General features: G+C 38.9%; 1 long non-coding RNA gene across 1 annotated transcript; it reads right to left on the bottom strand.

The window, feature by feature from the left end:
* Nucleotides 1-12,402: 12,402 nt before the first annotated feature.
* Nucleotides 12,403-19,451, bottom strand: LOC144060241 (uncharacterized). Its single transcript, XR_013295882.1, has 2 exons — nt 16,046-19,451; nt 12,403-15,394 (listed from the first exon to the last, which is right to left on the bottom strand). It is a non-coding gene; the product is annotated as an uncharacterized LOC144060241 (long non-coding RNA).
* Between the last annotated feature and the right edge of the window lie 5,229 nt (nt 19,452-24,680).

The raw sequence follows: 24,680 nt of genomic DNA, 5'->3' as shown, positions 1-24,680 counted from the left end.
GTTAATGTTGAATGTAAAATAACATGAAATCACTGTAACAGTGAAAACAGTACACACAATATTTCTGTTCTTTTACCGAGAAACGCATTAGAAATACATATATTGTTAAAATATGTTAATCTGGAGCAGTGGGTTTTTCAACAGTTTTTTGACGTTTTGAAAGATGAATCACATTATTTTATTTGTGTCATATTCTGTTATATTACATCAAACACCAATTTTTATACAACCTCTTTCCATAAAATTGTCGTTAAAAACAAGAAACACCACATTTCTGTAATTTTAAGCATTACTATTTATTCTGCCCTTGCTACGTCCCCGCTGTAGCTAGACAAATAGATAACTCCTTCAATGAAACACCAGTTGATGAATCGTGCAACTTTATTGACTGTGGAGATAACTCAAGGTGTAAAACTGTAACAAACACAAAAACACTTACATGCTGCTGTGAAATAAAATACAATAAAAGGTTGTACCCCACTCGTTTGCTGTATGATAAACAATACACTAAGATAGCATGCTAACATTTGCTAGCTAACGTGCTAACCGTTAGCTTGATGCTAATCCTAAAGCCATCTATACACTAAGCCGGGTTTTTTGCAAACGGGAGGTATTTTTCTGCGGCTTGCCCTGTCATCCACACGTCCGTGGGGATTTTTTTCATTGCACGAAGGTTTCTAAAAACTGCGGCCAAAGTGAAGATTTGAGTATTTCTCTGGCTCCGCAGTCGCGTGTGTCCGTTAGTAAACAAAGTTTTGCGTTGTCCTCTACACACATGGTCACTCACATAGACCATGTTTTTAAATGTGGGTGTGGTGAGTGAGTGGGAAAAAAAGAAGTGAAGCTTTTTAAGATTTTGTATTTATCCTCTTTGTTTTCCTCTACGCTCCGTTTATGATGTACTCATTGACTGTTTACAAGTACTTTTTTTTTAATTCATAAAAAAAAAACTATTGTGTGCACTGACAGCACTGATCCGCATATATACAGATCAGCGGCCGACAGTGCGTGCTTGTGTGATGTATGGTGAAGTGACGTCAAGAGATGAGCAGTATTTGGCTCACTACTGCTGCCTAGAGGCTTGGCATGCAACCTCATTGTAGGCCCAATTTGTGGAAGTGGCGTCGCCAGATGGAGGCGTACTCTGATTGGATAGGGTTTGGGGAACTGTTGCTCAAAAACGCATTAATGCAGTTAGCTGTGGATGTCTTATTTTCTACAAATGTGGCGGTGTGGACACAATTTTTTTCTACAACCACAGGAAGGAAATATCAGTTTTTAAAAATAGCCTGCTACGTGTGTACATGGCCTAAATAAACATTTCTAACATCTCTTTAATGCAAACGATTATTAATTATCAACCCTTCTAATGTATAATGACTGCGTAGCTTCTTGACATGACGCTAAACAGGAGCTACTTAACCCAACAACATCCAGTTTTCTTTTCACAATAAACGTAACTTTACAAAATAAAGCAGCTCTGTAGCCATAGAAACAAAAATAAACAATACATGGATCTACAGGAGATAGCACATTCATAATACGTTTACTTATTATATTTCTGTCAAAGGGGTAAAGTTTGGTGGAGGACCCAGTCGCAGGGAAGTAGGGCAAGGGGGCAAAGGTGATGTACAAAAAAGGAATTTAATTAGTACAAAACAAAAGCGAACTCAAAATGGCAGTAAAACAAAACGTGGGGAGGTCAACAAGGCAAAAAACTGGCAGCATGACGGGAGGAAAACGACAATGAACCGACACAGACATAGGGGAGACAGGAGACTAAACACACACACACACACACACACGCACACACACACACACACACACACACACACACACACACACGCTAATGACACAACAAGACACACTTGGGGCAAGACAAGTGGCTGAGGGCACTGATTGGTTGACACCAGGAAGGGCAGGATTACACTTAACAAGACCAAGGGAGACACACAAGGAAAAACAGAACCCAAACATGACAATTTCTAGGTGATTTAATTGTTTTAAAATGTAATAATGTTTCTAATTGTCCTGCAAAGAAGGCAAAATAGTGTTGAAATTACAACTGCAAACTATTGTAATTATGGAGAAAAAAACTTTTTATGAGAGGCAATTAAAAATAAGTTTGTTATTTTACAGTATTTTTTGGCGTCCCAGTTGCTGGAAAATTAATGTTTTTTTCTCTCTTTTTTTTACAGTGTAGGTGGAGGCCTGTATTCATGGTCCTTTTTCATTTTAACCGGAGAAAGACAAATACTGTACTATTTTAACCCACAACAACTCATTCAACTTAGATATGACCTACTAAAATTTTCCAAGTTGTAGCTATATGCAGCATTTGTTGCAAGACCTTGCAACTACATCTGCATCCATTAATTATGGTGATGATGGTCAGTAGTGTGGTGTTAGATGGAGGAAGGAACCAGCTGTGAATAGCAGGAAGGAGCTCTGCAGTTCGAAAGATATGCTGGGCCCAATAGACTGGCAGCACAGACCCTGGGAAAGCTCTCTACACCTAACACATACCACACATAAACAATAAAGCTGAGAGGTGAACAATGACAAAGATCCTCCCAAAAAGCAGTTGCAAGGTCCACACAGCTAACACAAATGCAGAGTGCCAGGCTGGTCCTGTTCGCTCTCAGGCTCACTCGCTCTTCTATCTCAGTGAGAGTGTACATTTTTCAAACGTCAGGTCAGATAAAATTCCCCGCACAATATTTATTTTGGCTCATGACTCGACAGTGCCCTCATGGGAAGAATTTGAACACTTCAGCTGAGATGGGAATTGATAAAGTTATACTATGCTACAATAAAGCACATAGATGCTCAAAGTGAAGTCATTTAGTTGCACTGATTTAATAATTATAATGGCACATAAAATACTTACAATGCACACATGCATGGTAGGGGCGATTCTTGTTTCAGAAGGACCATGCCTTTAAGTGATGAGTCACAGCAAAATTTGAATTGAGTGGATTTATAAGAAAAACATATTGTAAACTTACTAATCAACAGGGGTTTGGATAATGGATGGGTGGATGCACTCGCAAGCTTATATTTTTATGTATGCGCCATATCATACATTACTAGTAGTTCCTCTTTGTGCCACAACCCTGCTGAGAAACACCGCTGCTACATGCATCCCCTCTCTCTCTCTGTCCCTCGCTCTTCTTTCTATCTGTCACTTTTTTTGCTTGCCGTCCGTCCATCTGTGACTTTTGCAAATAAAAGCAAGTGTGTTGTAGTGGAGTCGAATACTACGCAAAAGCCGCAAATCTGAAAGTCCAAGAAAAGCATTGCAAATAAGGACTTTTTTTGTATATATATATATTTTTTAACAATGGACAGAAAGTTATGCAACTTAAACATAGACAAACAGGAAACAAGCAATAACATTAAAAGATAGGAAAAAAGGTCCATACTATAGCATGTTTCTCATGAATGGTTTTACAGTACATTGTGATGCATCTAACCTTAGAAATAGTATAATGCATTGCACATATTGTATTTCTTATTCAGTGAACTGTAATGCAGTATCTGTATCTGATTTGTGTATGATTGTTGATATGTTTTAGTAGGGTAATACATTTTTCAAATAGTATTTTTGTTGAGTTTTTATTACACAATATTTATTATATATTTTATATCCTACACTTGATAAATACTTTGTATAAAAAAACAAATACTAAAATTATTGAAAAGTAAATTTAAAAGAATCATTATTTAAAAAAAAAACCTAACAAACCCACTCAACAAACTAATTAAACCAAGCTGAATTTGAAAAACAAAAGTCAAAATGAAATAAAAACTAATGAAAAATCCAAAACTATTGACTAACCCTGGTATTTACACCATATATCACTGGAAAGCAGTGTTTTGCTCTGCACGGTGTGCACATAGCGTGCTCAGTCAGAGAAGTAGGCGGGATCTGGAGGAGACAACAAGAAGGGCAAGGGGCAGTGGCAGGGCCGCAGAGAGAGGGGGAGAGGAGGAGGAAGGGTGACGAAGGAGAAGGGACAGGGAGGCGGAGGACGGGCGGAGAGAGGCGAAGAGGGAGAGGCAACAAGGGGGGAGAGGGAACTACGGGGCACCCCGGCGGCCCACAGGCCCTCGAACCGAGTTGCCGGGCCCGGAGCGACGGACCGCGCCGGGGCGGCGCCGCCCCGGACACCAGGGAGAGCCCCGCAACGCAGAACCCCCCAAGAGACCCAGGGAACGGCCGCCACCCAGCAGCCAACAGAGGGGCAGAGCCGCCCACGCCCAGCCAGGGGGGGACAGCACCTATAGAATTAACCCACTGGCATGCAGTGAATCCGAATATTAACCCTTAGTGCCCATTGGAGGTGAATCTTGAGGAGTTGGTGATTAAGGTGTCGTTTGATGTAGTCTGCTCGATCCTGCTGGCAGCAACTGGGTTCCTGACTATAAAAACACAACCATTAGTTACAAATTGCCAAATACAGAAACAGCAATGTAAGTTATCGCGATGTGGTGGCTCTCGCTAACAGGCAGAATTAAGTAACCAGATTTAGGTTAAAATACCTAACAACCCCATGTCTAATGCCAACATAAATTAGAACTTGCAAAGTCCCGTCAAACTTGACTCACAATTCTCACACACATCTACCGGTATGTTTAATGCAACTGCTCTGAGAACAAAAGCGTACACAATATGTCTATAACCAGGTCATTTAGGATTAGCGTCAAAGCGTAACCTCTCTCATCCTACAAGATTGCAATGTTTTATAACCATAGCTCTAAATAACACTGTACACTGAGTTTATAGGAAATGTTGGCTTGTCGCTTTTTTTTTTTTTAACTCCTTGGATAGCTTCAAATGCAGTAATCTGTACTCATCCCAAAAAAATCCTTGACCTTCCAGAGTCTATTTAGTAAAAACATCCAGACATTGACCCGTGTGTCGTTCTGTCTATCATTCTCCACAGGGTGTAAATCTGGATTTGGTGGTTCTGTGCGCTGACAGAGTTACAAGAGAGCAACCTACTCAAACCAGGTCTAAGCTTTACTTCCAAGAGCTGCTACATAGGGTTTCATTAAAATCTCAGAAATAGGTAACTATTTTTGAGGGGTTTGGTGTAAGAATAAAATGACAAACTAGTTTTGAAGTGGTCGAACACTATCGTTGCCATTTTAAAATCATTATTTCAGTGATAAATAAATTTTATTGGGTGGCTTTAATTCATTTGAATCTCTTAGTCTTTTGGTAAAAGGACATCCAAAGATCATCAAAATCGTTTATAAGCCTCAAAGAAAACAAACAAACCAAAAAAATATGGAGAAGAAATTTGAAGAAATGTTGTCAGTATACTGTACTGACTTGACTATCTGGTCATAAGTGGAAACTTTAACATTCATGATGACAACAACTTTAAAATAAATAAATAAAATATCAAACAATTGTATGCTATACTTGAGGTCTGTCAGAACATATAAAATGTCCAACACACACTCAAGGTCACTTTCTTGATTTTGTTATCTCTAATGGTGTTGACATTTCATCTGTTGGTGTTAAAAATCTGTCTAGTTTAGATCTTTTCTGTGTGTTCTTTGAAATACAAATAATCCCATAAATTTCGACAACCACTGTCTATTAAAAAAAAAAAAAAACGTAGCAGAACTCCTCTCAACAGATACATGCAATTACGGTAATTTGTGGCCATTTTGCCACTTGCTATCGACTGAAAATAACATCACATTTGCTCAGGGCTCAGATAATGACCAATCACTGCTCACTGGGGGCGGCATGGCTCAGTGGTAGAGTGGTCGTATTACATTTCTAATGCTGTAAATAAGAAATATTGTATATATGACAAATGCTGTCTAATTAGTGAACAGACCGTGTACCATGAACTTACACTCACTATAGCGAGGTCTATAGAAATACAGTTTCAGTAAATAGTTTCACATTATACTGCAAAAAATATCATACAGTGACATCAATATTGCGATAAAACCAAACTGTGAGCTTTCCATACATCAGGTTTTCCTGATGAAAATATAATTTGGGCAGCTAGGAAGAAAAAAGAAAAATCCCTGTTGTTAAAGGTATAGTATACACATCTCTCTTGCTACAAGTAATTGTCTATCTGCAAGGATGACAGGTGGTGTACTGCTCAAAAGCAAAAGGATGATTATAATTAAGTTAACCAAAATATTCAATTATTCACCAACAGCAAACTTTAAAGCGCAAAAGCAATGTGTGCTTCCATGTGCATTATTTGTCCATCACACAAAAATGCAAATATTCAAGACATATACAGCTATTATTAATAAATATGGCATGTTTTATTTACTTCAGGCTCTTTCAATAATGTGCACATTGTCAATGAATACTGCATGGTTAATAACTGCAATTTTAAGTAAATTGGGTGGGTGGGGAATTGATTTGTATTACTTTCCATTTTCTGTACCGCATATCCTCACTTGGGTGAGCTGGACCCTACTGACAAACTTGTTTTTCACTACCATGAATAAGCAATTGTTGCAATTTATTTATTCACTTGCTTGCATTCAGTGCAACAAATAAAAAAATAAAAAAAAATCTGTCTCCAGTCCCTTTCTACATCTATAGATCATTACTTAGAAATACAGTGACCTTGGTAATATGTGTGTACATGTGTGCATGTTACATAATATAGAACACATTCTGACCTCTACAGCTATTACTTTATGTGACACAAGCATAACATTGTTTACATTAACTCATTCACTCACAGTCATTTTCACTGAACCAACCCCCTTCGCTCCCGGCTGTTTTACTGGATTTTGACAGATTTTGCAAGGCCCACAGAATATTGTGCTCTATTGCTATACAAACATGGACATACCAAAAGGAAGATTAGAGTCTCTTCTTTCTCTTTCCGTTTTGCAGTAATTAGCATTAGAATATTATTATAATAATAATATCATTATTCACAAACCTGTTGAAAACACTGACAAAAGAGCTTGTTGCAACATTGCTCTGGCTGATCTCTTATACTCTGCTATCACCTGCTGGCCGTTTTGTGTAATAACTACCATTGCTTTTAGCAACCTCTTCGGGTCAGAGGCTGCATTTAAAGCCTTTTGTATGCTCTAGCATAATAAAAATAATTAAAAAAAACATATAAATATGATTTTGGGACCTTGGCAATATTTAAAATAGACGGTTTTTATAAATTTTTTGGAAGCAAATTAGTTTATTACAAATTGTTTTACCTGTGGAGACAATGGATTTGTAATTGTGAGTTTTAAATTATTAAAATCAACAAAGCTAAATTTCAGCAGCTTTCACATGTTCTAACTCCGCCCCCGGTTGTCTGAACAACTACATCCACCCACTGCATTTGCATGAGACAGAACCGCACCCAAGACATACTACGTTTACATGCAGTGACTATTCGGGTTAAGGTCAAAATTCCAGTTTCTGAAACATTCAAGATAATCCGTATATTTTCTGTCTCCACGGTGAAAATTCCACAGCGTGTATCTATAGATATATATACAAGTCCGTGCAGGGCGGGCTAAAAATGGCAAAATGTATTTTTTATAAAAGTGAAAATAAAAACGGATATAAAAATATAATTTAAAAATAAATACAAAAATGAAAAACAAGATTTAAAAAACGAAATAAAAAAATAAATATAAAAATAGAATTAAATGTCAATCAATAAATAAAAACACTCTGATATTTATTTATTTCATTATACAGACGCTGACAGCATGAAATGTGTCATGAAATGTTATTCAAATGAGGGGGCGTTCCTACACAGTGTAAATTTCCGGTGTTCAATCAAATATGCAGTAAGCAGTGTTAATTTTACACTGTTAGGATAAAAAGTTACACTGATGTCGGATGTAACCTCTATAGCACTACCTTGAGTGTTCAATTGACCACACCCTCATTTCTGGTGAAGGAGAAACTTTCCAATTTTCCAGCACGCTGTGGACATTTCAATCGCGATACATCCAATTGTTGTTGGGGCAGCGTCGCTCAGTGGTAAATTGGTCGTCTCTCAACCCTGAGAGCGTAGATTTGATCCCAGGCCACTGTGATGTAAAAGTATCCTTGACCAAGATGCAAACCATTAGTTGCTCCTGATGCTGAGTCATCATTAGTCAAAATGTGTCTTTGAGGGCCTTGTAAGGAGGAACAACGCTATATAATTGAAGTACCAATTGCCAGAGTTAAGTGTACTTTGAGTAAATTTTTTAACACGGACACTAGTGCAATACACTCATAAGTGTTAAAACACCAGAGTTAAGTGTAGTTTGGCAGAAATATTTAACACTGACACTAGTGTAGAGTATTTTCAACACTACTCAGTGTTTACCAGTATAGATTTTTAACACTATACAGTGTTGGAGTAACACTGGTTACGTGTGAAAAAAGTACCACTTTGAAACGTGTCAGATTTACACTCCTTGGTGTTGGCACATATATTTTCTAGTGTTACATTTAACACTCTCAGTGTTAATCTAACACTGGCGATTTTGCTGTGTAAGCGTGGGTTGGACTCCACTGTTGCAACTGGCTTTTGAATGGTAGAGTGAGCAGGTTGGTGTAACGTGTTGCACTGACAATGAGATTAACCAGAACCCAAAACGAGGACTTATTTCAGTTCATTCAGTTGGCACATGCATCTGTACATCAAGTGTCTCATGAGAGCACTAAACGAGTTTACATGAGCCTAACAGAACAGCAGGCTGGCACTGCTGGATCACAGCTTTTTCAACAGAATCCTGATGACATGATTACAGACAACGTTTGAGTTTTGACAAAGTGTTTGCTTGGGCAAACGGTGCATGACACAGGCGAACTAAATCATCATCAGTGTCATAGATCTGGTCTGTTAATGAAGTGATCTAATTAAATTTAGTTTTCCCACAAACACTCAGCCTTTGTCCAGACAAATAGTATGATGTTACGCCACTGCGTGAAACGGTTTGATCAGAGGCGTATAAATAAGACACATACAAACAAAGGACAGTACTGCTGTAGCCTGCTGCGACACTCACTGGAGACGCCATCTTGATTTAAAAAAAAACAAAAAACATTGTGAAGTTTTATTTAATATACATTATGGTGGTGTATTAAGGCAAAATAATAAAAATTATATTCCTATCCCAAATACTCCTGGGCCTTAACATACATATGTGTGTACTTAGCATACACAGATATAGCACACATTTAACTGCAGGTATCGCTCACCACTTTCAATCAAACTATATTCAGGACTGTCTCAAGTCTTAAACACATATGTTATCCTCATCAGTATGTGTGATTAAACCACAGTAACCCTGTATCACTGCATGCTTTTGCACCTTTTCAATTTCCTGGTAACCTAATCCTTTCTGTTTTTCTATTCCTCATCATGGCCTGGGGGAAAACAAGGCTGTGAGAACGCATAAGAAGGGAAGGGGTAATAAATTGTGGCTTTTGATGTAAAATGGATTATGGAAATTACACACCCATGAGTATGCTGATGCGAGGAAACGTGTATGAGACATGATGCCATTTAAGATATCATGATACAGTAACATGATGTTACTTAAATAAGTACTTGAATTTATATCAAACAATGTATACTGTATATGCTGTTGTAGACCTGTTCACAGTCATTATGGACACTGAGATGTACCTAGTCAGACAACATTGTTTCTTAACGGGTCATTTTTTTGGGCAAAATGAATCAAGTAAAATTAAGTGCAAAGAGTTTGTCAGTAGACTGGGAGAATCTTAAACTTGGCCCTTTCTGTTTGGAGTTCTCTTCACTCATTTTCAACCTGTACGTAATATTCCATTGATGCAAATGGTTATCCCCTTTAACTCATTCACTCCCAGCCATTTTCACTGAAGCAACCCCCTTTGCTCCCATTGGATTTTGACTGATTTTGCAAGGCCCACAGAATATTGTATTCTATTGCTATAAAAACATGGAACCTACCAAAATATTAGTTTCTTCTTTCATCAGAAAAAAAGTATATTTCTATTTGTTTCTGTTTTGCCGCATTTAGCATTGGAATATAGCTAAGTTTCATCATTATTCACAAATCTGTCTAGAACTGTGGGGAAAAGAGCTTGTTGTAACATGGCCCTGGTTGATCTCTTATACTCTGCTACCACCTGCTTGCCGTTTTTGTAATTAACATTGCTTCAAGCATTCTCTTCAGTTCAGAGGCTGCATTGAAGCATTCTGTATTCTCTAGCATAAAAAAAACATAAAAAATGTATATATATATACGTCCTTGGGAACATGGTAATATTTTAAATAGAACTTATTTATACGTATTTGGGAGTAAAATGGGTGTCTTGCCCAAGGGCACATTGACAATAGCTAGGAAGCAGAGTAACATCACTTCAACAACTAGTTGCCATTTTCATTTGCCCACAGCAGGACTTAAACTGTGGGCATCCGGTTGTAAAGCTAAAATTCGTACAATTGGTTCAAAAACAATAAATTCCCTACCTCGTGTCTTCAGCTCACTTTAATTGTGGTCTATTCAGCAAAGTCTGTGTAATTAGCATTCATTTAGTGTACAAATTACAGTTGTTCCTGTTGATATCAGTCACAGTTTACTGTTCCTTCCAGCTACCATTTTCTTAGTCCTGATGGCTGTGCCTTGTCTGTCTCACACACAAAGTGATTGTGTGTAACAGTGTTTGTTCATTTAAAGTTTGGATTCAAGTGGTCAGAATAAAGTCTTCTTTGATGACTTTGTGAGCGATCATTTTTTGCAGAAGGTAGACAAAAACAAAGAGAAGCATGACTGTTGTGAAAATGATATGAGAGCGGCACTTGACAATGTGAAGCCACACGTTTCCGACCTTGTCTCAGCAAGGCAACATCAAAAGGCATATTGATTGGCAGTATATATTTAGTTATGTTTCTGTTGTTTTTATTCTTCGAACACAGTGATTTTGTCTGCTGATCATTGGAATGAGGTGTGTTGGAGAAGGGAAACATCCAAAACCTGTAGGACTCCAGCCATTAAGGGACTGGAATTGCCCACCCCTGTTCTACATGCTCTTGTGTCTTCAAGGCACTGCAGGGCGTGATGCCAATTCGGATTTTTTGTTAAATCCGATCTTTTTATGTACTATTGAGATTACAAAAACAAATGCGACATCTAATGTGAACGCAATGCGCCTGTGATGTGACACGCATGAGCAAAGAGCACACGTCGAGTGACGTACACCCAAAACAACAACGCCATGTTGCGGTGTTCACCAAAGTAAATATTGTCCCGACTCGCAACGTTTCACCGCCAGCCAAACCGCAGAGGCAAGCGACTTTTATCAGCGTCATATGCAAATTTTGCTGTGCCAACGCACGCTACAGATTGGTGGACTAGTGGACTCGTTTCGCGGACATGTTAAGAGTTCAATTCATGTGTCTTGTCTCCATTCATTATGCAAATTCAGCTGTGCAAACGCCCACACTCCTGGTTGGTGGACTGTTTTCACGCTCGCTCCTTGTTGGCTGCTGTCCTCAACTTCCTCGTGCGCCAGTTTTGAATGTACTGTTTACAAGCGGAAAACCGTCAGATTTATTTTTCCATCTCATGTTGCCAGATTAGCGAAGTTGAAGGAGGTAATAGAAATATTTTGGGGAAATGAGGGGACACTCCTCGACCTCCTCATTTCATTGAAAAGTCTACCGAAAATGACGTTGCGTCATCACCGTTCGTGATGAACCGTCTGCAGGGCTGAATTTCTACTATGGCCACTAATGTCAACTTAACGCTTCATGTTTCAAGTGTGATTAAATTAAAGACAATCCTAACCTTTTTGACATTAAATGATCTGGCTTCATCATCAGAGATGGGAAGTAACAAAGTACAGTAACAAAGTATTTGTACAATTTTTTTCTACTATTATTTATTTTTTAGAATGCTTTTTACTTTTATCCGTTACATTTTAAAAAACGTATCTATACTTTTTACTCGATACATTGTCAAAACAGAGGGTCGTTACTCATTATTTTTGTTTTACATGCATGACAACGATTAAAAAAAAGATTAGACCACCTAGCTGCCGTCAATGTTCCTGGCATGATCAATCGCACGAAGTGTCTCTCCCCGACATCCATCCCCGCTTGTGATAGGCTCTATCTCAAGATATGAGATGATGCGAGAAGAGGCAATGGTTCCCTGTTGGTCTGAATGTAACGTAGCTCCCGGACGCCACATGAGCGACAATGTGGAGAGTGTCGACGTTGTCAACATTATGGACTAGCGAGTCAACTGACCGCCCAGTCCGCCCACTGTTAGAATTTATTGCTATATTAATATAAACTTAAGTTAATAATCTGACTCCAATTTGTGACCTTACCAAACTATCACTCATCCAACAATAGCATGCTCGTTCTGCAATAGAAAGGTATCAGGAAGCCGGCATTTTCACACACGAGTGGATTTATTCCTAACATTCAAATCTAATACAAACAGCTGGGGTCCCGGGTCCCTATCAATACAATTCTGTACGCCTCTGTCTCAAGCAGCAGACGTAGTCTCATCCGAGTTGCCCCAGTGAATAGTTATACTACACAATATGCAAATGGCACAGCATCAAAGGCATCCTGGCATTATTCTATTGGCTATGTGTATACTGCAGTTAACTTTAGCTCTCTATGATTGGACGTCCTTTCTTCGCCAAGTTGTTTTCGGGCTGCTTCTGGCTGGAATCTCCCCCAGACTTCTGGCCTTCGGTCTTATCTCGTCCTTGAAGCTGGCTCCTGTTTACTCTGAAGCACTGCATTCTTGTACATCCTTACTCAAACCCTTATTTCCTTTATTCCCATCTTTACAAACTCTTATATTCCTTTAATCCCTCTCATGACCTCAGACGACTGAGGTCATCACTCACATACCTTATTTTATTATTAAAGACGAGCTAAAAAAACACTAGCCATTAAGCTAAAAATCTATTAAACACGAGCTAAAAAAACACTAAACAATCAAAAATGAATAAACATCAATAAAGATTTCACTCTTATAAAAAATCTATAAAAAACTTCACTTCTAATAAAAAATTACTACAAAACTTTCACTTCTAATAAAAAATTAATATAAAACTTTCACTCTCTCTCATGGCCGCAGGTCCCTGAGACCACCTTCACATACTTACATCCCGGACTCCCGGAGGGCGACAGCTGTCTCCGCTTCCTGGGGGTCCTTCTGTGGGATCATCATATACTGACCACCCGGGGGTAGTGGCCCCAACGTGCGTTCAATTGTCTTAACAGTCAATGATCTGATACATGGAATACAACAACATCCGCATAACACCATGATAGCCTGAATGCTCTTTCATTTTATTACTTAGCGTGCGCAGACCCTCCAATGCCTTAGTAAGGCGACCATCAGGAGATGTATTGTTGGGGATCAGAGTACAACACTGCTCCCCAAAAATACCACACACTCCTCCTCTTTCAGCTAACACCATATCTAAACTCATTCTATTTTGGAATGCCATAAGAGACGTGGCTGCTAATTGCTCGTGCACTGCCTGGAGTGCCGAAGTGGTAAAGTTCGCCAATCGTTGGACATTATAGTGGACATAATTAATCCGGTCCACATTTTTGTTTACTGTAATAAACAGAAAAATACTCTCCCATCCTGCCGCCACTTGATCCACCAATTTGTATTCATCAGGGACCCCTCTCGGAACTCCAATTGCATCTATGTATGTGGGGTCTCCTGCATTCAACCATTCTTGCATGTCCCTTTTCTTTCTCCCAAGGACGGGGATTTTTCCCCACTGTCTAACTCCTTCCCAATTTATCCTAGCCATGTCTAATGCTGTCACACTAATTGGCATGATCAGCGTTACTAGGGCGCACTTACCTGAGGCATTGGGGGGAAGCCTATCATACAACACTTTCGTCCCACACCACAGCCAAACATCAGCCCGAGCGAGAGGTATTCCTGCTGGCAAAGACACATTTTCATTACACCATGACTCCTGGATGTTTCCAATCCCAGGGCCACTCCCATGTAACTTTAGGCAGGTAAAATTTTGTTGTGCAACATGGATGTCAAAAATGGGCTTTTGCTTTTCCATATTTGTCAGTGGAAAGGCCGAATCCAATTGGCTGCACTTTCCTTGGAGAGTTTTGTTATACAGGAAACCAAAGAGACAGGTTTTGGATACAGCAGTTGCTGCCATGATTTTCAAAATTGGTCTTGCACCTAAACATACTAAACAATCCTCGTTAGTATTATTAGCGGCCTGTTCAGCCATCAGGAGCCAATTATTAGTGACCATAGAAATACCTGTGTCGGTTGTTTACACTTCAGATTTAACAGTAGTTATTGTGTCTGTATCAGCGTCTTACCACCATCTTGCTCTGCTTCATACCATACCGTTCCATTGCAGGAATGATACACCATCACTCGTTCTCCTTTCGTTCCATCACTTCTATCATCCCGCACCATATGTTCAAACGCTAACATAGTCCACACAAAGCACAAGCCTGCAAACAAAATAGTCAATAAAGTTAAACATTTGCATCGTCGTCGTTTTTGTTCAGACACTTCCGAGTCCAATTTTGATCCAATTCTCGCCATCGTCACATTCCCTCTCTTGACCTGCCCGTCCGGGCAGTCAATCTTTAAGCTCACCATTGGCAGGCACAAAGTCTGGGGCCGGGCGCAATTGTGAGTAATGGTACCACTTTTGTCCTTTAGTTTCAATTCTCATAATCGCTTGCACCTCATTTGGGAGGCCGTTCAGCATCGCCGTCCTGAACATCATCTCAGCTTCAGGGTAGCTGCCTGGGTGTTTACCTGTGGTCTCAATCCACAGCTCCAATGCCTGAGCATAATGTTGCTCTTTATCGTACATCAAATTTCTGTATTTTTAACGCTGGTTTCTTATTATAGCAGTGTAAATCATTTAACAACAACATCATCTTAACTCAGAACTATTCATGTCCGGCCGGGCCATGAACAGTCTGAGAAGAGATTTATACTTATACCTTAAATAAACACTGCAGTTCATTTTTAACAACTTGTCTCATGAAAAAATGTCACCTAGGTGTGTCAATATTCCTTCCACACCCAAATGGCATATTCCATGGGCTCTAGAAATTATACTTTTCAATCGTTTCTGAAATGGAACATACTTACCGTATTTCTGCTATAAGGGTCGTCTTTTGTCATCTTTGTAGAACTTATTTTTCCAACTCCCATCCTCTTCATTCGCTGCCTGTAAATTCCTCACACCAAACTTCATTCTCACATCAGACTTCCTTTTCAACCATACACAGACAGACCAGTCATTCCCCCATCTGATAAAGATCAATTTTGATCATTTCAGACCTGAATGTGAAAACTGCAGCCGCTTCCAAATTGCTGCTTCAAAGAGGAAAAACAGACACCTTGTGTCCTGTAGATTAAAAAACAACCAAATTGTGACAATTTGGCCAACACCAGAACTATAAAAAGATCTCCAGCTGAGCTAGCCAGGAGCCATAAAAACAAAAGCCTTTGAGGCAAGAGTTTCTAATGTAAATTTGAATCCTGTAGATTAGAAAAACAACCAACTTAAGCAGATGTAAATTAAGATACTGCAGCGGAGGACTTTTAGGGTCAGGAAGAGATGAGAAAAAGATTTAAAATAACCCCATTAATCTATTGCAGGTCACGAATCTTCCAAATATCTGCCATCTCAACTAATAAAAGAAATGAGTTATAATCAGAAAAACAAAACAAAATCCCTACTTTACACCAACCAAAAAGTATTCTTAAAATGCTAACTAACCTCACCTCTTCTACAGAGTAGTGGGGGCTTTGTAAAAACACAGCAGGGAACTTTGCCTTTGTGCATTCCCCGTGGAATCCAAAGATCAGTGCTGTTGAGCTTAATCAAAATTAAGAATTTAACCAGCAAATTCGCCATAAGTGTTCCATATCTGAGTCCACTCTGAGAAGCCAAAGTTATAAAAGAGAAATGGGGAAAAAAATAGAAGGCCAAATTCAACAAGCATCAAACAACGGAAAATATAGTATTTAAGGATTAGAATGAATTTTGTACTACCTTAATTCACATAAGCTGTTCTCAATTTCCGAAACTGCGTTGCTATAGATCACATCTCCTTTTCCGACACAGTACAGAGTGCAAACTGTACTCAAAACAGACCAAAATATGACTCAAAGGCCGATCTCAGATGACTCGAACTTTGAGTCCACACTGGAGTTCATATTCCTTCCTGTCCTTGTTGATAGCAGTTTATGCAGGGCAAAGTTCAAAGCAGGCCTTAGCTGTCACTGGAGATCGCTGACAGTTTCATCAGGACGGCTGTGATGAGAGTTTGAGATGTCTGCTCAAAGAGTTGATGGACATTTTGCTCAGATAATTCATAAGAGTCATTGAACAGTCTCATGGCAAGCGGATTTGCAGTATACCATCCTTTTCGCAGTCCGTATGATCACTTCCCCCCCCAAAAGTGACCATTGTTCAGTTCGCCGTCCACTCTGTGCCCAACAGCCAGGTTATTCCAGCACGTTGGAGACACCCAAGAACAACACCTCTCGTCAAAGATTGAACCTGCCTGAAACACTTATACACTCGGAACAGACAGAGGGAGATGAGATCACAGCAAGAGATTTATATGCTTGTTATAATTAAAAAAAAATAATAATTTTCTCAAAAAATATGTATTTTGTAGTTTCATCTAAATATGTTCTACATTATAGCAAGTAGTATTACTATATTTACGCATATGTCTACCATAGACTCCTTCTTCATTACATGTTACCTTAAATTATGCCTCCACATGGAGGGAAGTCTCAAATTCCAGGATTTCTCAGACTTCTAGAATGGGACTCAGATAAGGACAAAGGTTAAATCATTTTCACACCTACGAATGAGTTATCAGAGATGCAGGGGAAATCAAAAAATCAAAAATGAAAAGTCTATTTCAATTAAAATTTGGTTTTATTACTTATTCAACTATATTAAAAGTTGGTTTTATTACTCATTCAACTATAAAAACACAGACCAGATTTAAAAAATAATAATAATAATAATAATATGGATAGTGGCCTGTAGTTATCATCTAGACCTCTTTATCTTTCCGCATAACAGGACCAATTTGATTTTAGATTAGCATTAGAAGACCCCTACTATTCACACACAACAGACTACAAGTCTCCCACATGGAGACAATGGGAGAGAGGACTAAATTTATCACACCCCCTGTCCTTTTTATTTAGTTTGATTTAATTTTAACAGACAACAGTACAAATCACCATCTTCTTAAAACAGCAGCTCACGGCCCCCATCCTTTCAAAATATGCAGATTTCCTGCTTACCATTCTTTTTCACCCTTTTTTCACACACTTAAAAATCACTGTCTTAAACAAACTTACACTTCCATTCACTTAACTTCTGCACTTTTCTCATCACTCTCCACTTCCCCCTCGCGGTGATCCGCGTTGCTGGGCGTTGCCTGCCCCCGTCTCTGTGTCCCTGTCACCATTTTCTCTAACATCCCTCTTTCCTCAGTCTGCACCTTCTGTCCATCAAACAACTTCCCCTGTGCCTCCTCCCTTATCAGCTTCGGAGTCCTCTTATTCCCTGCACTAGTGGTGCCCCCCTCTCCTGCTAACACCGCCCCTGACGTGCGCACGGGCGACTCACTCCCCCGCAGCCTTTTCCTCTCATTATTCACAGCCTGTTCGATCAACTGTATTGTTGCTGGCGTCATCCGTGACCCGTCATCTTCCACGTCTAAAACCATTCTGCCCCCCAAAGTAACTACGGGGGCCATCACTGACGCCGTCGGATACGGAGGGGGCGCAAATACATACTGTCCCGAGCTCGGCAACTGTGGATAAACGCCTCTAAAACATTCCGCCTTTTCTCCCTTATCAATCACTTCCTCCTCTCTCTTTTCCTCTTTCTTTTCCTCTTTCTTTTCCTCTTTCTTTTCCTCTCTTATCGCTGCCAGCGCAGTCGCAATAGTCACCAATTGGTGAATGCCCCGTCTATCATTCTCTACATTTTTAACTTCTTTTCTGAGTTTATGACGCTTTCGCCATCCAACTCGGCTCTGTTCCTCCTCCATATCTTGAATATTTGCCAACATTCTGCTCTCCTTTTCCTGTAACTGCCGCGCTAACTTCGACATATCCCACGTTCCAGGTTCTCCGCGAAACAATTCATCCTTCTTTAATTTCCAAAACAACTTCTGACACCGTTCTCTTTCCTTCTTAATTCTCTTACTTTCTATTCCACTAATCAACTGTGATTCCATCCTACCGTAATGACCATTAATCTCCGACCAGACTCCAGGGGACCCGAGACCCTCATCACACTTTCTCTTCTCTGCCATCCTTAAATCCACTCGCACGTGTCCTAATCACTTCTCCTGCAGTTTAATTTTAGTTTTTACATTCACACCGCTTCCACACTGATACGTATATCCCAGATTTTAAACCGTATCGATACGTAAATCCCAGATTTTACACCGTATCTAACCACGAATAGTTGCGACCTATTCTAGTAGGTAAATCCCAGATTTTATACCCTACTAATGTCCACACTTTATACGTAAATCCCAGATTTTAAACCGTATCAAACCACGAACAGTTCCAAACTTATTCGAGTAGGTAAATCCCAGATTTTATACCCTACTAACACGTCCCACATTCCTTCCTCTCATAATTTAGCGTTGCCAATGTGCAGAATTTAAACAAAAGGAATCTGCTCACCTTGTTTGAGTATGGGCCCAAGAGGAAAGCCGATCGGACGTGTGGCTTTTTCAGGTCGTCACCTGGTGTGGACTTGGATCCCAGATCCTCGAGTCACAGACTCTTGTGGTTTTCTCGAAGTCCCAGACTTCTTTTTTTTTACCTCTCTTGCATCACGTCGGCGTCACCATAATTGTTAGAATTTATTGCTATATTAATATAAACTTAAGTTAATAATCTGACTCCAATTTGTGACCTTACCAAACTATCACTCATCCAACAATAGCATGCTCGTTCTGCAATAGAAAGGTATCAGGAAGCCGGCATTTTCACACACGAGTGGATTTATTCCTAACATTCAAATCTAATACAAACAGCTGGGGTCCCGGGTCCCTATCAATACAATTCTGTACGCCTCTGTCTCAAGCAGCAGACGTAGTCTCATCCGAGTTGCCCCAGTGAATAGTTATACTACACAATATGCAAATGGCACAGCATCAAAGGCATCCTGGCATTATTCTATTGGCTATGTGTATACTGCAGTTAACTTTAGCTCTCTATGATTGGACGTCCTTTCTTCGCCAAGTTGTTTTCGGGCTGCTTCTGGCTGGAATCTCCCCCAGACTTCTGGCCTTCGGTCTTATCTCGTCCTTGAAGCTGGCTCCTGTTTACTCTGAAGCACTGCATTCTTGTACATCCTTACTCAAACCCTTATTTCCTTTATTCCCATCTTTACAAACTCTTATATTCCTTTACCACCCATGGCCTTATACCTGCGGGAAATGTTCACATTGGTCGGCTCGAAGAAGAATTCATAGCAAATGCATTGTGTCTTGTGCAAACCTAAAGTCCATGAGCTAGCCGCCTACAAAGAATTCCCCGTCCAATCTGAAAAAATATATTGAGGTAAGGTGCAGTAAATCTGAATAATCGTTATTACCCTTTCGTTAGCTTGGCCCTGAGTAGCCCCTTCAGAATTGCATTTTTTTCTGCTGGGCAAAATGTTTGTTTGTTTGTTTTTTGTGCTGATTTTGTCTCTTTTCCCACAGAACAACATATAAATGTTTTTTGGAGGTTATCTTGTGTTTTTAGTTGTTATAGTGGATGGCAGGATGATATGGCTGTAAAATGCTGTTAACTTATAAGCTTATATGCAACATGTTTAACATGAAGGTTATGTAAGATCCAGTTATGAACCAGAAATGTTGAGTCTGTTGGCATCATTCAAATTATGCTTTTTATTGGTTTCGACACGCTAATACATAGGTGTAAAAACTACGGTCCTGAAGGGCCGCAATCCTGCAGGTTTTGGATGTTTCAGTTCTCCAACACAGCTGATATATGATCAGATCACCAGCAAGCTCTGCATAAGCCTAATAACAATAATGCTGATTGGAATCAGCTTGTGTTGGAAGAGGGAAACCTCCAAAACCTGCAGGACTGCGGCCCTCGAGGACCGGAGTTTGACACCTATGCCTATGTTATTGACAAGCACTTGTGAATTTTTTTAACTCCTCGAAATGGCATTCTTGGCTGATACAATGGAAACTTCATTAATTTACATTACATCTTTAAACCAAGAGCACCATCTAGAGTAAAAAATATATATACAGCAAGGGCTTCATGAGGCAATCTATACCGTTATAAGAGTTTTAAGTGATGATCTTTTTTTAAATTTAATGGTAATAAAATTATATGACACGAGGAAAAAACATCCGGTAAAAAATATTTTTAGTTTTACTTGTGAAGTACATTTTTGAGCCTGTACTTTTTTTTTTACTTTTACTTGAGTAATTATTTGAATGAGTAATTTTACCAACGTCCTTTTTTATACAAGTAATTGTTCTTTTACTCAAGTACAGAATGTCAGTACTTTTCCCATCTCTGTTCATCATATCTGTCGGAACTACTAGGCTCTTCAAATTCACACCTTGTCATTCCTTTAGTCAATAAAATGTCCGCTGGTTGTAGGGCTTTCTCACAGTGATTTATGGAATCGTCTTCCACTAAATGTTAACGAAGCTATCTTCATTGCGATTTTTAAATCCCATCTTAAAACATACCTTTTTACTCAGTACTGTACTCTGGAATGGTTTAGTCTGTGACTGTTTTATCATTGTCCTTTTGTGTTTACTATTATTATTTATGTGTTTCTTTTCCTTTTTTGTACCTCATTTTATTGTGGTGTTCAATTGTGTGTGGTTTTGCACTTTAAATAAGTTGATTGATTGATTGATTAATTGATAATACTACATCTCAATATGTTCTAATTACTATTCTTTAGCTTGTGGCACTGTCTGTGGCCTGAATACATTTGTCAACTAACAAGACGAACCCCCCCCCCCCCGCTCTTCTCCTACCCCATATTTAGAGCATACTCTGGGAAAACAATTAGATTTTGGAGGTAAAGGAGTTGCATTTTCGATCCATTTAGTGCAAATGTACTGAAGGAATGCTTTCTCCACCTAGTAACGGGGGCTCCATATCTATATCTTTGTGTCTGCAGACACCTTTCTTTCTGAGACTTTTACTTTTTTATTGTTGTCAAGATTTTTTTTTCGAGGAGATAGGATGGAGATCAGTTACCCAGCTATATGCTTGTCTTAAAAGATTGGGTGTTATGAGTGTGTGAGCGACCAGCATCAAGCAATCGATTATGGTTGATCTTTTACGCACCAGTGTACTTCTAATACTGGAATTTACCATACCTTCTGCTCTTCCTGGATACTATGTTGTTACTAAACTTCACAGACAACAGCCCTGTCACACTGAAATAGGTTCAAATGTTATAACAAGAGGCTTCCCATTTGAGCTCACATGCAATCAATAGTGAAACAGGTTTTAGCAAACCTCAGACAAGCTATAGTATATCTTGATTTTTCACCTCTGCAGTGTGACAATTGCACTGTATGATGGCTCAATATCTTGAAGGCCAGAAAAGCACCCGGGATATGTCCGATAATGACAGAGGCAAAGAAACAGCTAGGTGTTTGAGGATCTGTTTTTTGCTTTTGTTGATCCCAAGGCTAGCAATAGTAAGATCCAAATAACATTGCATTGTGAGTAAAGACAAAAAGAGAATGACATTTTGGAAGTGTTGCACTTGGGTATTGTTTAACAGCATGCCAGACATCTACTGTGACATGACTGGATGTGAGTACTTGTCATTTCCTTAGTGAGTTCTTATATAAAGAAAAAAACAAATGAAATATATCTTAGTAGATTTTATGGCAGTAAATGATCAGTGACCAAAAAATTAGCTGAAATACATTAAAACCAGAACTTACTTTTTACATATGATGTAAATTCAAGCCTGGCAGTCCTTTCTCCATGCATCATAAATTAAACAAGATAATTGTTTACACAAGTTGTCCTTGAAGTCCCTTAAAATTTAAACCAGTTTCTTTACTACCATTTGTTCAATTTCTATTTTGAATTTATACTGCAAGTCCAAGTGTGATTCAAATTACAATTCAATATATATCTGTGCCCTATATCTATACATTTTTACTGACACACGCAATCATACATTTATGACAATGTTTACATTGAGGGAATACATACAGCAACGCACATGCACAGACCAAACAGACATTTTTTTAATTTAAATTGAAAAATGTCCAATTAATATTGGCTTTTTGCCTACATATGAAAGAGGCCTGATTTTAATCTGATATCCAAATTCATGTAATGTTTTTCTGAATATGTTGCCATCATACATAGTCACAATATGCCACTTGATAAATAAAATCAGATTTGTGTGCCATGAGGTGTAAATCCAGCCCGAGAGTGCATGGATGCTTTGTGTTTTGCTGCCTGCTAGGGCAACCTTATTTTCTTCCACTTTATTTTATCTGGATAGTTCAATGAGTTATGTGACTAAATGATTTCACCTTACATTGAAAGCATCTTGTCAGGCTTTTGTTAGCCTGAATAATGGTGATTGTGCCTCATAAGAGTGGCATGTATTGCATCTTTGTCTCCACCTGTTCTGTTCAAACCTGCTCCTGCATGGTTGCATTGGTTGCATTAATAGTCTTGTGATTTCTATTAGGGATGCACCAAAATGAAATTATTTGGCCGAAACCAAAAATGAGAAATGCTTTTGAAAACCAAAACGTCGAGAAAAAAAATGATGCCAATTTTTTATTATCATTGCATTTATTATAATTACTTAAATAATACTATTATTATAAAATATTTAGGCCTATTTAGCACGGGCATTTTAACAAAGCACAATATAGTTTAAAATACGTCCACACCACAGACATCAGAGACATGTTGGCGAATGGTACACTAAACACCAAATGCGGGGTGAGCAACTGAGCATTTTCTGGCGGTGCAATTGCACTTTATAGTCAATGTACAGTACATCGCATCGGCGGGCACGGATGTAGGCTATTTGGAGCGGGACACAGTACAGCGCACTCGGCATATTCACATATTCACCAACGTTTAAAAATAAATACATTTCTTTGCACCAGCCAAACGTCTTTGGGAACGTACTGCAAAGTCACACACGGCATCCTGTAGAGATCTCTAGTCACCTGGAGATAGTGGTGTTTACTTCTTTAATTAAGACTGTTGATAGCAATAGTGCTAACATTAGCTAAAGTATTTACCACGACCACCAGAATGTAAGTGAAAAAGTGGACGCGCTCGAGGGGCTCTCATCAAAGAAAAAAGGAAGGCGCTGCAGGAGAAAGAGTGGCTCACCTGTAGTGCAGTACTCGGCAGCGTTTTTTTTTTTTCTCTACATAGTTTACCAAGCGACCCTCTCCTTCTCCGGTGTGCACAATGAAGCTGCCGGTATTCACAAACGCCAGCGAGCAGCAAGGCGGACACTCACTCCCAGGTTTGGTGTTTAATTCAACCACTCTTAAAAATGCCAAATTTGACCCGAATTAGGTTATTTGGGTAACCCAACACGTTCCTAAAGTTGGACCGACCCAGCCAGTAGTTATCTTAGATCACTGGGGCTGGGTTATGGGCGTGACCAAGCGTGTTGGGTTACCATAATTAATTTTAAAATGGGTCAAATGGTGACTTCGCTGCTGGGTCGACTGACTTTGTCGCTGGGTCAAATTTCACTATGCTGTTGGGTCAAATTTGGCTTTGCTGAATGGTGAATTTAAAAATGATTTAATTCATTGTTAAAGGGATACTTGACTCATCGAGCCATTTTAAAAAGTAAGAAGATAATATTTGGTCTAATTATTAATCTGATAACTTTATTTTTCATGAACAATTAATACCTTTAAAAACAATTTTGCCACTTGCTGTCGACTGAAGATGGCATCACCAGTGCTGAGGAAACCAATCATGGCTCAGTTTGCTGATAAACCGAGAAAATAGATGAGTCATGACTGGTTGTTACTCGTTACCTATTTTCTCAGCACAAGTGATATCATCTTCAGTTGGCAGCAAGTTGAAAATGTGTTTTTAAAGGTATTAATTGTACATGAAGATTAATGAAGTTATCAAATTAATTCTGGACAAAATATGAACTTTTTGAAGCTGAAAATGGCTCAATGACTTAAGTATCCCTTTAATCCCATTTTTCTGGACCGCATATGATCTAAACATTACACATCTGACTGTTATTTTTGAATAAGTGTTTTGGAGGTAGCATTTCTACCTGTACACATTAAATAAAAAAGTTCTTAAAGAATTACACCCAAGACGCAAATATCATCCATTGTTTTACTCCACAACAAGGGTGCAAGGCTGCAACTAACAATTGCTCTTTTTTTTAATTATTAATCAATGAATCAAATTAAAAATATATATATTTCCATCAATTTATTCTAAAACAGAACAACAGTTCAAATTGACAATACAGGGGAAAAAACTAATTAAGAATTATTAACTGGTTTGGTCTGAAAATGGGCAAAAATGTTGACGATTATCCCACAAATTAAAAGCAGATGTTTGCAATTATCTAGATTTGATATAAACAAAAGGTGTCAGTCTTCTAT

This window comes from Vanacampus margaritifer, chromosome 11, assembly GCF_051991255.1.
Source record: "Vanacampus margaritifer isolate UIUO_Vmar chromosome 11, RoL_Vmar_1.0, whole genome shotgun sequence".
Lineage (NCBI taxonomy): Eukaryota > Metazoa > Chordata > Actinopteri > Syngnathiformes > Syngnathidae > Vanacampus > Vanacampus margaritifer.
Note: the sequence above shows the minus strand (reverse complement) of the source record. Positions and strands in the feature narration are given on the sequence as shown.